Here is a 16,225-nt window from a genome sequence, read left to right as displayed (position 1 = left end):
TAAAAATAAAAAGGAATAAACTAGACTAAACTAAACTAAAATTTAAAAAATGGAATTCAAAAAATAAAAATGCAAAAGAAAAACATAGGTGTATGTATCAAAAAGTTCAGGTTAGAAAGGTATTATGGAATTTGATGTACTGTACAACTCGCTCTGATGGTAAATAGGTTAAAAAAATTACCTATGTGTGAAAAAAAAAATGAATCCAAATAGTGGGAACAAGTGAACAATACAAGTTTTCCTATGAAGTAGTGGTTGTTCTCTTGTAGTCCTTTTTTTTTTCCTCTTTTTTTTTTTCTTTCTTGGTTTGTTTTCTGGGGGAGGGGCCTGCCACGTGGGTTGTCAGTCAGTGAAGTTTCCTGAGTTAAGTCCTCCCGCCCCCCTCAAGGGGGTGGGCTCTGAGGAAACTGGTTTTTTCAGGCTTTTGTTCTCTGGCGGGTTTTATGCTTTTCACTTTTTATTTTCCTCTCACCTTGACCGCCTTTGATGGTTTTTGTAGTTTTAGAGGAGAACAAATCGCATCCTGATCTCCCTCTCAGAGAGAAGCCTCAGTCTGGGTGCAGAGCCTAAATAAGTTCCCCCGTGGCCTCTGGCAGAGCAGGTTCCAAGTTGCAGACCCGGGTGCGCAGGATCTTTTGCTTGTACCCAAAGCCAAGGCAGTGGCGGCTGTCTGGGAGCTCCCAACCGCCAGAGAGGTTCCAAGCAGTGATCGCACACTGAGATTTTGCTGCTGGCCTGGGCTGGGAGTGCCCAACTTGCGCGCACCTCTTTCAGAGGCGGCGCGCGTCTCAGGCACTGAGAACGGGGTGCTGGTCCGTAAGCACCAGGCTGGGCTTTTGCGCGCCTCTGTCAGGGGAGAGTTTGGGGCCCGCGGCTTAGGCTTTGAAACAATGGCGCGGGTCACAGAGCGCTGGCTGGGCCTTTGTAACTCAGGGGAGCATGAGGGACGAGCGCGCGTATCTCAAGCTTTGTGGTAGGGCTCGTGCGTTCTTCGGACCGGCGCGTGGCTCCCACGCATTCTCGGGCGCGCTGGCGGCTTAGGGACCAAGAGCTGGTTTCTCTGCCGCACTCTCTCTGCCTCAGTGCCAAGGGAGGCTGTCCTGGGACCGGGGACTTAAGCCCCTGTCCCTAGCCGCCCCAATTCCCACAATTTCCCCCCGCGATCCTTTGCTCTTTTGGAGTGCTTTCAACCAGTCTCCAAGTTAATGCTGGTCCCCAGACACAAGGCACTCTCGCTCATATTGGGGTATTACTTTCCAACCAGTCGCCACCATTCGCTTTACCTGCCCACTGGCGTCTTCTGCCCCTGTAGAGATCCAGACGTGCATAATTCTGATCTCAGGCTGATTTCATGGGTGATCGGAGTTCTTTGGTAGGTAATCAGCTCACTTTGGGGTACAAGCTGAAAAGGCGCCTCCTCCTACTCCCCCGCCATCTTGTCCCCCCTCCAAATATTCTGTTTCTGATCATATATTTGCCTATTAATTTAATGTTGCAATAATTATTACTGTGGCATTTGCCAAATGGTGATTTTTCTATTTCTATCATTATTTCTACATTTATAATTGGAATTCTAGTGTAAGGAAGAGTATTTCCTTCTCCCCTCTAGCTTATTTATTTAATTGCTTTTTAAAGATTTCTTTGGTACTATTTTTGTGACTTACTTACAAATATGAAGCTATTTCAAAGTAAAAAGTTAGAAAGTTTTTAAAGTCTTAAAAAATCTCTTAATACTTAGCAAAAGAAGCCATTAAAGTATCTTATAAATTCAACATAGTATACAGATATCTGTAATTTTAGATGTTTTCAAGTAACATGTATATCACTGAAATAGAATTGGAATAGTATTGTCAAGATCACCATTGACTCTGCCAATTATGGTAAAATAATTTCTATTAGAGGATAATCAAACACAAAAGTTTGAGACAAATTTTATGGTAGTTATTTCTTTCAATTATTGAAATTTATCCTAGTAAATTTTCTTTCAAAGTGAACATCTCCCAATTCTAAATAATAAACAAATTCATTTTTTTTTAAATGGAACCATATGGTGCACCTGGGTGGCTCAGTTGGTTGAGCGACTGCTTTTGGCTCAGGTCATGATCCTGGAGTCCCAGGACTGAGTCTCGCATTGGACTCTCTGCTCAGCGGGGAGTTTGCTTCTCCTACTGACCTCTTGCCTTTCATGCTCTCTCTCTCAAATAAATAAATAAAATCTTTTTTAAAAAATCATATGTTGAGGAGTCCAGCTTTTCCAGTGTTGGTATAAGGATAAGAAATAGAGAAATTGCCAAATAAATAGGTCTTAAGTTTTTCATATTTTAAAATTTTTTGTCTTCATATTCTAAATAATTAAGGTAACTAAAATTGATTAAATTTGTGCCATACAGCTGACTCTGTTATTCTATTCATACATCTATTAGACATAGTGAAAATACTTATTAACACTGATAAGTATTTTCGCTTAGACAAATGGACCCCCAACACCACTGCTGTGGCGGGTATTATCTCTACTTTATAGATGAAAACATGAACTCAGAGAAGTTAGTTACCTTTTCTATGGCTCCTTGCTAGAACTATGAGGATTGTGATTTGGAAACCACATAGTTTTCCTTTGTATCACAATATTTTAATCTACACTTCAATAAAGAGCCACATTTAAATTATGAAATATTTATGGAGGTTGTAATAATTCTTCCATGTATTTTGTCTCTGTTTTCTAGTACTTTTTCTTTTACTAAGCTCTTTGTTCTTTCTTTCGAATTAATTTAATATTATAGTTTCTTGCTCGGAGTGGAATTTGAAACAAGTCCATTTTCTTGAAATGTAGTTTTAATGCAACTCTTTCACAAGGATAAAAATAGAAATGAAAATCTCCATTATTGTGTTTATGAGTACTTGGCATTATTAGAAATTGACTGTTCTTGGTCAAGTATGATTTTTATTCTTTATAATATATCATTAAGTATATTGCCATTTATCTTGACAAGTAATATTTAAGAGAAAAAAATAAGGTGAAAGTGTCTTCCTTTAGATACAATGTTAGTTGCTCTGTTTTCAACTGCTCAGCATTAGTTGTCAAAGAGGTACGTTGGTGATGGCCCTTGGCTTTGTTTTGGCAAGAGGGTCTCAGAAAGATTTCCCAGTTAGTTTGGATGCAATGAAAAGTGATGAAGCAGCATAGATGGTTGAAATTATGGACCAGGAATAGATATTAAAGGGAATTCATGTTGTACAATACACTTGAAAAGAAAGATGCTTATTTGTACCTCTAGAAATGCAGTACCCTAACGCTTTCCTTTCCAAATGACATGTGATATACTCATCTGCATTGTTTAAAGCTGAAAATATTGTAAGGACAGTTTGATGGTGAATTTTATGTGTCCAATTGATTGGTCAAGGGGTGTCTGGATTAAACATTATTTCTAGGTGTGTTTGTAAGTATGTTTCTGAATGCGAACGGTATATGAATGTGTGGACTCTATCTTGCCATCTCTGGTGTGGCAAGATGCCATATCTAGTCTGTTGAGAGTCTGAACAGAGAAAAAGGTAGGGGCGCCTGGGTGGCTCAGTGGGTTAAAGCCTCTGCCTTCAGCTCAGGTCATGATCTCAGGGTTCTGGGATCGAGCCCCGCATCGGGCTCTCTGCTCAGCGGGGAGCATGCTTCCTCCTCTCTATCTGCCTGCCTTTCTGACTACTTGTGATCTCTGTCTGTCAAATAAATAAATAAAATATTAAAAAAGAAAGAAAGAAAGAAAGAAAAAAAGGTAGAAGGAAGGAGAAATTCATCCTTTATTCCTGCCCCACTGATTGAGCTAAGGCATCTCACCTTATTTTCTCTGAGCTTCATGCAGGAATTTATATCATTGTCTTCTCTGGTTGTTAGGCCTTTGGACTTGGATTGAATTACACCACTGGCTTTTTTGGGTTTCCAGTTTGCAAATGGCAGATTGTGAGACTTTGGGGCCTCAATAACTGTGTGAACCAGTTCCTCACAACAATTTCAATATAATAAACAAATATACATTAGCCTTTATATATTATTTCTATCTATCTAATAAATGATAGATAGATATCATATTGGTTTTATGTTTTCTAGAGAACCAAATTCAGCCAGGAACAAAATATTTTCAAAACAAATGATCTACAGCACTTTGTACACAATTGCTACCCAATAAATATTTATTGACACTGACTAATGCCTTTGTCTAGAGTCAGTGAATTGATGTGCATTACCTTCAAGAATTAAAATTATAGTGGATTAAATATGAAGAATTATTCATAGCATCCTGGCAAATGGCCTGGCTTCCCCCGTCTTTGTTCTGTTTCTATCTGCGTTACCTTGTGTTTTCATTTTTTAAAACTGCAGGACTCTGATGACACTGTTCCATTCCCATGTATAGCCCAGCAAACCTTTTAGAGCTAAATGAGCAAAGACATGAATCACCTCATTAAGCAGATGCTGGGCTCTGGGTCTGAAAGAAATGGACAAGCTAGGTTATAAATATTAATTGGACAAAATAGCAGTCAGGCAACACTCCTAATTTTGAAAAATGTGCAATAACTAAGGGTGTTATAAGTACATGTTAAATAAACCACTCTGAAGACATCCTCTGAGAAAAATTCCACATAAAAATGTACCAAATTGTAACTTGTTAGAGTGATTAGAGAGAATACTCCGATTTTCCAAAGTATTTTTAGAATAGACACCTTACTTTTACTTGTAGTTCAATCAATTTAGAATGTCTATTCAGGAGTAATGTCAGTAAGAAATCAGAATAGGAAGTCTCATCCCTTATCTCCCACAAAAACACCAATTTAACAACAACATATGGACCAAAATACTTTTCTGAGAAGTTTTGAATCCAGTTAAGTTACAGTACTTCAGACAAGCACAAAACAAAACAAACAAAAAAAAAGCCACATTGAAATGGGTAAAAAGAGCAATGTCACTTTACCCATATCAGCCCCTCCTCCAAACCAGCATTGCTCAGCGACTTGGTCTATGACTTCTCTCTCAAGGAAAAAGAGAAAGTGGAGTGTGCATCCAATGCCCCTGGACTCTCAGTGCACCGCCTAAAAAAGTAGTTTCTGTCTTACCTCACAGGAGCACTAGCAGAACTAGCATACTTTTGGCAGCTAAGAATAAGGGAAGTTGCAGTGGCTTGCTGTTGCTGGCAGAGCTGTGCAAAATTGGGAGAATGTGCAGAATCTGAGGCAGAGAATCTGGGAGAGAGGAGGAGACCATGCTTCCAGCATCCTGGAATTTAGATATGTTTCCAAAGGACTGGTTTTTGTCTTGTCGCACATGGAGAGCTGAGGGATGAGCATGGTTTGGGTGCCTGGGGACAGTTAAAAACAAAGGGAAAAGGCAGGAAGCTTGCTTTACCCTGCATTGTTCTGCATGATTGGGACAAGGTGCAGAACCTGGGGTTTCTTTCCAAGAAGGGAGGAAGAGCAAAGCATGCCTCCAACATCCTGGGTTGCAGTAGAGCAGTCAGACACCCAAGGGAACAAGAGATTATGGACTCCTGAAAAAAGTTAAAGTTCTTAAATCCCCATAACTAGGAATTTACACACAAAAGTCCAGAGAAGATACACCCATAGAAAAGGTTTGAGAAGCTCCGAGAATGTCTAGCTCAGGTGATTCATGAATATCTTTCCCAGTTGAAACCAATTGGTATAAAGACTGGGAAGAATAGTTGTTTCTTCAAATATGGAGATATTAATGCAAAGCTACAAGGAACAAAGAGAATCATATAAACCTGACCCAATCAAAGGAACAAATAAATCTCTGGTAACTGACCTACCAAAATGGAAATCTACTTACTATTTGATAAAGAATTTAAAATAATCAAAGAGGCTGATTTATAAAAGAATTATAGATGAATTATAAGAGAATACAGATAACTAAATGAACAAAATGAGAATATCAACAGAGATATTATTATTAAAGAGAAACGAGGCTGAAGAGTATAGTAATTGAACTGAAAAATGTTGCTAGAATTATATAGCAATTGGCTTTATCTATCAGAGGAAAGAATCAGCAAACTAAGACAAGTATTTGAAATCATCCAGTACTAGGAACAAAAAGAAGAAGAAAAAAAATAGAAAGGAGTAAAGAAAACCTAAGGGACTTACAGATCACCAGAAAGGCATCCAACACATTATGGATGAAAATTTCCAAATCTGGGGAGGAAAATGGACATTCAGATTCATAAAGCCAAAAAAATTCCAAATGTGATGTATCCAAATAATTCTATCCCAAGACACATTATAATCAAAGACAAAGAGAGAATTTTGAAATCCACAAGAAAGAACTTATCATATACAAGGACATGCCCATAAAAAAAAAAACAGATTTCTCAGTAGAAACCTTGAAAATCAGAAAGGTTATTGATGACATACTCAGAATGCTGAAGAAACAAACAAACAAACAAACAAAACTAAGAATATTATATGTGGTAAAACCGTCCTTCAAAAATGAAGAAAAGAAAAAAAACTTTCCAAACAAACGCAAGCTGAAGGAATTCGTCACATTCAGACTTGATTTAAAAATAATGCTACCAGGAGACCTTTAGGTTGAAATAAAAGTCATTGTACAATAACACAAAAGCATATGAAAGTGTAAAACTCACTGGTCAAGGTAAATACATAAACAATACAGAATATTGTAATGCTGTAATGCAACTGTAAAAGTAACTTTTAAGTCAACCATAAGAGTTAAAATACAAAAGTATTAAAATAGCTATTATTATAGAAAATATGTTAGGGACAACTGGGTTGCTCAGTGGTTAAGCCTCTGCCTTCAGCTCAGGTCATCCCAGGGTCCGGGAATAGAGCCCTTTGTCATGCTTCCCTGCTCAGTAGAGTATCTGCCCCTCCCCCCATGTTCTCTCTTACTCTTTCTCAAACAAATAAGTAAAATATTTTTTAAAATATATAGCTTTGCTCAGTGGCAGTATCGTAGCCAATGAGGTTTATCCGAGGCGCGATTATTGCTAATTAAAAATATAAAAAGACATAAAGTGTGGCATCAATACCCTAAAATGTGTAGAGGTAGAAGGAAAAGTCTAGAGTTTTACATGCAATTGAAGTTGTTCATCAGTTTAGAGTAGACCATTATAACTATAAGAAGTTTTATAAGTCATATGGTAGTGAAATACCTATAGGAGATACAAAAAAGTAGGGGGAGGGGGAAGAGATCAAAATATGTCCTAGAAAAATTGAATGATTTACAAGGAAATAAAGAGAGGACAAAAGGGACAAAAAAAACTAGAAGGCAGATACAAAACTGTAATATAAGTCCTTCCCTATTAATAATTGCTTAAACATAAATAGATTAAATTTTCTAATAAAAAACATAGAGTAGGGGAGCCTGGGTGGCTCAGTGGATTAAAGCCTCTGCCTTAGGCTCAGGGCTCAGGGCTCAGGTCATGATCCCAGGTCCTGGGAACAAGCCCCACATCAGGCTCTCTGCTCAGCAGGGAACCTGCTTCCCCACCTCTCTCTGCCTGCCTCTCTGCCTACTTGTGATCTCTGTCTGTCAAATGAATGAATAAAATCTTTAAAAAATATATAGAGAGAGTAGATAAATGGGTTTTAAAAAACAAAACTCAAGTATATGCTGCCTACAAAAGACTCACTTTAGCTTTAAGGATGACATGGACTAAAATTGAATGGATAGAAAAAACCCTGTATGTAAATGGTAACCAAAAGAGAGCAAAGGTAGTATATTTACCTCAAACAAAATAGATTGAGTGAAAACTGTGACTGACAAAAAGAAAATCATTATATAATGACAAAGCAGTCAGTTCATCAGAAAGATATAAAATTATAAATATATATGTACCCAACATCAGAAAACTTAAATATGTAAAGCAAATATTAATGGATATGAAGGGAAAAATAGACAGAAATACAATAGTACTAGGAGACTTCAATACCCCACATTCAACAATGGATCCAGAGAGAAAATCAATAAGGAAACAACACACTTGAACAACCTATAGATCAAATAGACCCAAGACACATATATAGAACATAACAACCACCAACAGCAGAATACACATTCTTCTCAAGTACATATGAAACATTCTTTAGGATAGATCAACTTAGGTCACAAAACAACTGTTAACAAACTTGAGAAGATTAATATTATACCAAGTAACTTTTCCAACCACAGTGCAATCAACTGGAGGTCAATAACATAAGAACAACTAGAAAATTTATAGATACATGACAACATACTCTTTAAAAAAATTGATGGATCAAAGAATAAATCAAAAAGAAAATTTAAAAAATATCCTGAGGAAAATGAAAATGGTAACACAACATACAACATACCAAAATTTATGGAATGCAGAAAAATCCTCCTAAGAGAGAAATTTATTGTGACAAACATCTACCTGAAAAAAGAAATATTTCAAATAAAAACTTTGCACCTTATGGAACTAGAAATAACAACAAACAATTGTTTTGTTTGTTCAGCCCAAATTGACCAAAAGGAAGGATAATTTATTAGAGCATAAATAAATGAAATAGAAAAACAGTAGGGAAAAATCAAAACTAAGGGTTAGTTTTTGAAAAGGTAAACAAAATTGAAAAATCTTCAGCTAGAAAGGTCTAAAAAAAGGAGAGAAGACTCAAAATCATAAATGAAAGGAAATATTTACAAGTGATACCACAGAAATGCAAAGGCTTATAAGAGACTTCTATAAACAATTATATGCCAACAAGTTGGATAATCTATAAGAAATGGACAAATTGCTGGAAACATACAACCAACCAAGATGTGATCATGAATAAAAAGAGAAAATCAAGAACAAATAGAAAATCTGAAGAAACAAATAATGAGTAAGAAGATGAGTCAATAATCAAAAAATTCCCAAAAAAGAAAAACCCAGGGCCATGTGACTTCCCTCACTGGTAAATTCTATTAAACATTTAAGAAAGCGTTAATATATCACATTGTTATATGTCAAATAATTTCAATTTTAAAAACCCAAACATCTTTATTACATGTACTTTAAACATTTCTCTTAATACATTACAGAAAAGCAATCATATTCATTATCTGAAATAATGCTTATGTCAAAGTAGCTTGCACAGAACACTCACATACTCATGGTTAATACAAAAAAAAAAAAAGAGAGAGAGAGAGAGAGAGAATAAATAATAATTTTACTCAATCCCATTCAAAAAATTGAAAAGGAGAAAATACTTCAATTTATTTTACAATGTTAGAATTACCCTAACACCAAAGCCAAATAAGGGAACTACATAAGAAAAGAAAATTACAGTCCAATATATCTTGAACATAGGTGCAAACATTCTCAATAAAATAGTGGTAAGCAGAATTCAACAGCACATAGGTGGGTAATACTCTATGATCAAGTGGGATTTATTCCTGGGATGCAGGGATGGTTCAACATATGCAAAGCAGTAAAGTGTGATACATCACATTAATAGAATGAAAGCTAAAAAACCATCCATAATCTCAACAGACACACACAAAAAGGATTAGACAAAATATAACATGTTTTGTGGATAAAAACTCTCAATAAATTGGGCGTAGAAGGAATTTAACTCAACATAATAAAAGCAATATATGATAAACTGTCAGTTAACAGCATACACAATTGTGAAAGATTGAAATCTTTTTCACTAAGATCAAGAAAAGGACAAGGATGTCCATTCTCACTACTGCTATTCAAAATAGTACAGGAAGTCCAAGCCAGAGTGATAGGGTAAGAAAAAGACATAAAAGGCATCCAAACTGAAAGGAAGAATTAAAAATTGTCTCTGTTTGCAGATAACATGATATCATATAACTATACCTCATTTTGTTGTGCTACTTCATTGTACTTTGCAGATACTGGTTGTTTTTTTGTTTTTTTGTTTGTTTGTTTGTTTTTTCTGTTTTCACAGATTGAAGGTTTGTGACAACCCTGAATTGAACAAATCTGCCAGCATCATTTTTTCCAACAGTATTTGCTTGTTTTATGTCTCTGTATCACATTTTGTTAATTCTCGCAGTATTTCAAATTTTTTATTTATTATTGTATTTGTTATAGTGATCTGTGGTCAGTGATCTTTGATGTTACTTTGTTAATTGTTTTGGGTGCCACGAACCATGCCTATATAAAATAGTGCTTAAATGATAAATGTTGTGTATGTTTTAACAGCTCAAGTAACCCACCAGCCCCCCATCTCCTTCTCCCTTTCTGTGGCCTCCCTATTCCCTAAGACACAACCGCATTGAAATTAGGCCAATTAATAACCCTACATTGACCTCTTAGTGTTCAAGTGAGACACCTCTAACTTTAAATCAAGAGCTGGAAATGATTAAGCTTAGTGAGGAAGACATGTCAAAAGCTGAGATAGGCCAAAAGCTAGACCTCTTGTACCAATTAGCCAAGTTGTGAATGCAAAGGAAAAGTTCTTGAAGGATATTAAAAGTGCTACTTGAGTGAATATAAGAATAATAAAAAAAGCAAAACTGCCTTATTGCTGATATGGAAACAATTGTAGTGATCTGGATAGATCAAATCATCTGCAACGTTCCCTTCAACAAAGCCTAATCCAGTGCAAAGCCCAAACTCTTCAATTCTGTGATTTTTGAAAGAGGTGAGATAGCTTCAGAGTAAGAGTGTGAAGCTAGCAGAGGTTGGTCCCTGAGGTTTAAGGAAAGAAGCCATCTCTATAGTATAAAAGAAGCTGCAACAAACTATCTGGACTTAGCTAAGATAATAAATGAAGATGGCTACACTAACCAACAGATTTTTCGGTGCAGACTAAACAGCCTTATATTGGAGGAAGATGCAATTTTTAGACATTTGTAGCTAGGGAAGACAAGTCAATGCCTGGCTTCAAACCTTCAAGAGCAGGCTGACTCTCTTGTTAGGGGCTAATGTAGCTGATAACTTCAAGTTGAGGCCAATGCCAATTTCCCATTCCAAAAATTCTAGAACCTTTAAAAATTATGTTAAATTCACTCTGCCTGAGCTTTATAAATGGAACAGAAAATCTTGGATGACAGTGCTTATATTTACAACATGGTTTACTCAATATTTTCAGCTTCCTGTGGAGACCTACTGCTCAGAAAAAGAGCTCCTTTCAAAATATTCCTGTTCATTGACAATGCCTCTGCTTACCTCAGAGCTCTGTTGGAGGTGTACGATGATACTAATGATTATTCACATGCCTGCTAACACAACATCCATTCCACAGCCCATGGATCAAGGAGTCCTTTTGACTTTCAAGTCTTAGTATTAAAAAAATGTATTTCTTAAGGCTATAGGTGCCATAGATAGTGGCATATCTAACCTCTGGTGGATTTGGGCAATGTAAATTGAAAACCTCTGAAAAAGATTACATTCTAGATGCTATTAAGGACATATATGATTCCTGAGAAGAATCATATCAAAATTATCAAGAGTTTGAAAGAAGTTGATTCCAAACCTCATAGATGACTTTCAGAGGTTCATGACTCCAGTGGAGGAAGTAACTGCAGATGTGGTGGAAATAACGGAACTAAAATTAGAAGTAGAACCTGAAGATGGGACTGAATGGTTGCAATCTTATGATCAAACTTGAGTAGATAAAGAATTTCTTTTTATGGATGGGAAAAAAAGGTGTTTTCTTGAGATTTGTGTAAGGGATGGTCAATGAATGCTGCAAACTTTATTCTTGTGTTATTTTAAGAAAATGCCACAGCCACCCGAGCCTTTCGCAACCACCATCCTGATCATTCAGGAGCTATCAACATTAAGAAAACATCTTCCACAAGGAAAAGGAATATGACTTGCTGAAAGCTCAGAAAATGGTTAGCAATTTTTAGTATAACATATCTTTTAGATAAGGCATGCACATTGTATGTCCTGTATATTAGGCATTGCTTTAGATGCTAGAGATATTGTAGTTAACTAAGATCAAATTCCCATACTTGTAATGCTTTAATTCTGAACTTTTATGCTGGTAAAGCATCAATTGATATGTCAAGTTGATTATATAGTCATGTAGTAACAATTCAAAGCAAATCATGGAGCAAGATCAAGTCATTAAAGGGTACTCTGAAAATTATACTTATTAATAGAGAAGAGGCTTTAAAATTATAGTCATATAAATATTATCAGTTTAATATAGAGCTATGTAGTAACATTTTTGAAAACCTGATATTGAAAGGATGGATGGCTCTAAAATATCACTTATGTCTCAGTGATAACATTGAGGGAAAATGTTGATAATAAACTAGTTTAAAACTTATCTAAAAACATTAATCATTAAAATGACCTTAATCATATACCCTGAAGTTTGAAAATATGTAATAAAATGTAGTGGAAAGTAAAATGTGATTCACTGTGGGTTTAGCTTTAGATTCTAAAAAGGATGTCATAGTCATTCAACTAAAATTTTGCTTGAGCTATGTCTAATTGATGCTGAATCACTAAATATGTGATTGAGGAGAACAGATGTTTCATTGTTTATTTCTGGCTACACTGATTTACATTAAAACTTTCTATGGATGCCTGGGTGGCTCAGTCAGTTAAGTGTCTGCCTTCAGCTCAAGTCATGACCTCAGGGTCTTGGGATTGAGTCCTGCATCTGCCTAGCAGGAAGCCTGTTTCTCCCTCTTTCTGCCTCTCCCTCTGCCTTCCATTCCTCCTGCTTAACTCTTTTTCTCTCGCTCTCTGACAAATAAATTAATAAAAATCCTTATTAAGAAAAAACTTTCTGAAAAATGTAAAATTGAATGGCAATTTTGACATTAGAACTAGGGAAGTGCAACAGAATACTTAAAAGAAAATGATACTATCTTTAATGCTGTGAATTTTATTTATTTACATACTTACCTATTTTAATGCTGTAGATTTTAAAGAAATAAGTTTTAATATTGCTAACATTATCATCGTAAAAATAGCCCTCCATTACTAATTTTCATTACAGATTTAAGAATATTTTGGAAGGCAAACTTTAAAATTCATTTGGGAATATGAATTTTAAATTAGTATTTATTACCTAGTGTACATATTTTATTACATAAATTATTTTATTTAATCCATTTAGCAACCCAATACATGGTATTACTGTCATCTACTTCATAAAGAAGAAACTAAAGTTTAAGAAAATTAATTTATTCTTATAGTTTCTCAGCTGGTGAGAGAGAGAACCGGCATCTGGGTTCAGGCACATCTAGATTCAGGGTCATGTTCTTTCACCTTGCACAACTCTGGGCAACAGTTAATGCGCCATGAATTAGAAACAGTAGAGCTTACGAATTGTATCCTTCTAAAAATGAATGTTTCCTAAATAAACCTAAAAAGCCAAAGTACCTTTGCTTAAGGAGTTGAAGGAAATAATATAGTATGTCATGGAATGTAGTTGGTTGGTTTTCTTATTTTCTTCTTTTAAAGAACTAGAAATTTCTTGGGCGCCTGGGCGGCTCAGTTGGTTAAGTGATTACTTTCTGCTCCAGTCATGTTCCTGGAGTCCTGGGATCAAGTCCCGAATTGGGCTCAGCGGGGAGTCTGCATCTTCCTCTGACACTTTCCCCTCTCACGCTCTCTCTCATTCTCTCTCTCAAGTAAATAGATAAAATCTTTAAAAAAAAAAAAAAAAGAACTAGAAATTTCTTAAATGCTGTACCCATTTTAAAAGGGATGACTTCTATGCTCACTTTGGCAGCACATATACTAAAAGGGATTACTTCTGTGCTTTATACCTTTAAGGTTTAGATATTTTTGATTAATTTATTAAATACAGAATTATGAGTTCAAGCTAATTGTAAAAGCATAAGGATTACAAAGCCAATAAGCTTTGTATCATTGTTGTTACTGAACTAGCACCAAAATAATGCTACCAATGCTTTAAATGAGAAAAAAAAATTAATAATATATATTAATGTACAACTGTGAAAAAATTAAATAATAAGCAAGGTATAAAGCAAAATAAAAATAAAGGCATACAATAGAAATTATGAGACAGAAAATAATAGGAATCTAGAATAAAATTTATTTAGCCTTAAAATAACTTTGAAGTGCTTATCATTATAAGAATCAAAAATATTGAATTTAAACTTATTACATCTGTAGATAATGAAATAGTTCTTGTTGCCATTTTATAGAAGCAGTTAAATTGAAATGTTTTTAAATTTGAGGAAAGAGATTGATGAAAATGGAGAAATGAGTTACATTTTAGATTAAATGTAATATATTCAGGGAAGGATCTTAGGCTACTTTTATTGTTCCAAATAAGATTTATAAGGGGCTGAGAATAGACTAGTGCAGATCCATCAATAGCACATTATCAGTAGGAGATACTTTTTAACATAGCCCAGAAGATTAGGGAAGGACATACAGAAAGTTAAAGAAGATATTCAGAAGAATAACAGAAGAGAGATTTATATGGCAACTTTCATAAAGTAATGACTTTGAAGTGCCTTTAAAAAGAGAAAGATAGCAAGCCAACTGTTTTTCATGTACATTTAAAAAAAATAGATACAACGGCCCAGGAATAGGAAATTGTATAGGAGAGAGCTTCTTCTCTACAGTGCACGGGGCAAAAGAAAAAAAAAAAAAAAAAGAAAGGGGAGGTGTGTCCAGATTTGTACCAATCCAGTATCGATGATCTATGCTGGACTGCTGAACTAGACTTACTAAATAAATGAAAAGGAAATTTTAGAAGCAGTTCAAGGCAAAGAGGGATGTTTTCCATCCCTCTCCCCTTGTCAGAAGAAACTAACATAGTATTAACAAAACAAATTAACTCTGTTTCTTGGAAATGATGGGATAAATGAATACTGCCATTTCCTTCCAGCTGCAGTGGGTACCATATTTTATTTGGAAACACACTTAAGTTGTGTTCACTTCTCATCTCTTCATTTAGACCAAATCTCATGGTCTGGAAGGCAGCAGTAGCACTGGCTGAGGCTTGGAGTTCTTGGGAGGCGTGATGGGCGCACTTGCAGGCCACACTATGTAGTGATTTATATGTCACTATAGTCTATTCGGAACAATTCAAAAATCATTTCAGCACTGAAGTGTAGCCGGTGGGGATTTAAGTTTGTAGACAAAATATAAAAGTTTAAATTGTTTTTTACTGTGGTAAGAACACTTGAGATATGCCCTCGAAATTTTAAGTGTGCCGGACACCTGGGTGGCTCGGTTGGTTAAGCCACTGTCTTTGGCTCGGGTCATGATCCCAGGGTTCTGGGCGCCTTGCTCAGCGGGGAGCCTGCTTCTCTCTCCGCCTCTGTCTGCTTGTGCATGCTCTCTCTCTCTCTGACAAATAAAATCTTAAAAAAGAAAAATAAGTTTTAAGTGTGCAATACACTGCTGTTGTTTGTAAGTATAGTGTTATACAACAGATCTCTAGAACATATTCATCTTGTATAACTGAAACTTTATGCCAGTTGCTTAATAATTCTTCACCACTCCCTGCCCCCAGCTCCAGCAAACCATCATTTTCACTCTGATTATTTTATATAGATCATATAAGTAGAATCGTGCAGTATTTGTCTCTGTGTCTGGCTCATTTTATTTAGCATAATATCGCCAAAGTTCTTGCATGCTGTAACATAATATAGAATTTCCTATTTTTTAAAAGCTGAATAATATTCCATTTTAAAATGCCATGTTTTCTTTATCCATTCATCTGTTGATGGACATTTAGTTTGTTTCTATATTTTTGACTCTGGTGAATAATGTTGCAAAGAAGGTATGAGTGTTAGCATTCCTTTGAGACCCTTATTTCAGTTCTTTTGGATAAATACCCAGAAGTGGGATTTCTGAAAGCTTCTTTTCTAGAATTGTAAGGATTTTTTTCAATTCTATATTTCAGTGTTTCAATTCTATTTTTCAGTGTTGAGTTCAATGTTTCAATTTTCTAGACTCTCTATTTTGAGCAGCCTTTCTCAGAATCCCTTGCCAGCACCTGTGTAGTATGTAACACCAGTTTGCTGTGAAAGGTGTCTCCCAAAGCTTTGCATTGCCATGCCCTACTATCTTGTCAGGATGAGAGAAATAACCCCAGCCCGTTTGAGACTGGGACACCCTGTTCTTTCTGAGGTTGTCTCTAAATAAAAGGGCATGGAAATCAACATCTGATTTTGTGTATGTCACCTGCTTATGCTCACATCTCTGAAATATTGTCTCATGGTTCTTTGCTCAGTGATCCTTGCAAGTGGCTGGTATGTGGGAGATACTGTGAGCAAGGATGTGTCAGG

The sequence above is a fragment of the Mustela nivalis genome (assembly GCF_964662115.1).
Source record: "Mustela nivalis genome assembly, chromosome: 8".
NCBI lineage: Eukaryota > Metazoa > Chordata > Mammalia > Carnivora > Mustelidae > Mustela > Mustela nivalis.
This window is presented reverse-complemented; position numbering follows the sequence as displayed.